Below are 790 nucleotides of genomic sequence, written 5' to 3'. Positions count from 1 at the left end.
AGCCCTTTTTCTGAGTGACATCGTAAAAGCCTATCACACAAAACTTTTCAACCATTCTGCCAACCTCATATTTCCTCTTGAAAAGCAGGCTTTCATCCACTTGTACAACGTGGTTCAGTCCACCTAATTTTTTCTTATCTTTCAGTAACATGACTGCGCGTTCGGATCCGCTCTGCTTGAGTAGTACCCGGTAATGTAATCAGTAAGCGTGCGCACGACGACCGGATGTTGTTGCGTACTAGTATCGAAGATAACACATACACTCACATACATACAAACGTTTCTAAAAAAAAGAATGCGCATGTGCGTGTACATTGCGAACGTCAATTATCAGTGACCTAAAATTATGTGCGATGTCGTTTCTCTGAAAAATTACACTCAGGAATCAAACGATTGTTTGCTCAAAATACTAAAGGAATTACTTTAAACGGATTTTAGTTTATGTTTTCTTAATTTACACGCATGGAGGCCACCGAAACGAAGTGAGTATTCAAAAATAGAACTGTAATTCTATTTTATTTTTATCGAGTCAGTCGCAAGACGAAGTTAAGTAAAACAAGGTTTATTGTCATCATTTCAGGTGGGAGTGAGTGAAGGGGTGTGTTGTCATATGTGCGGACATGCATACAATATTATTCGGAAACAAAAAAAAATGGTCAAAACGAAAGATAAAAAAACAAAAATTCCGCAAACGAACGGAGAAGAGACGTATACAAAAAAACCTCTCTTCCCGATTCAACGGCCGTCAAGTACTTCCGCGTTTGTTGGAGGTAAAAGACATGGAAAACAC

The 790-nt window shown here is 38.6% G+C and overlaps 2 protein-coding genes across 2 annotated transcripts in view; one reads left to right on the top strand and one right to left on the bottom strand.

Annotated features, from left to right (window-relative positions):
* Positions 1-790, bottom strand: part of LOC106868740 (uncharacterized) — a 61,736-nt gene that overhangs the window by 23,099 nt on the left and 37,847 nt on the right. The window lies entirely within an intron of this gene.
* The window catches only part of LOC106868738 (caspase-3), a 10,728-nt gene continuing 9,948 nt past the window's right edge, over positions 11-790 (top strand). Inside the window, exon 1 of the mRNA XM_014914136.2 lies at positions 11-482. The gene's annotated coding sequence lies outside the window, so the exon portion shown is untranslated. The remainder of the gene's footprint in view (positions 483-790) is intronic.

Source organism: Octopus bimaculoides, chromosome 20, assembly GCF_001194135.2.
Source record: "Octopus bimaculoides isolate UCB-OBI-ISO-001 chromosome 20, ASM119413v2, whole genome shotgun sequence".
NCBI classification, from domain to species: Eukaryota; Metazoa; Mollusca; class Cephalopoda; order Octopoda; family Octopodidae; genus Octopus; species Octopus bimaculoides.
The sequence above is the reverse complement of the archived record's forward strand: the minus strand, read 5'-3'. Positions and strand labels throughout refer to the sequence as shown.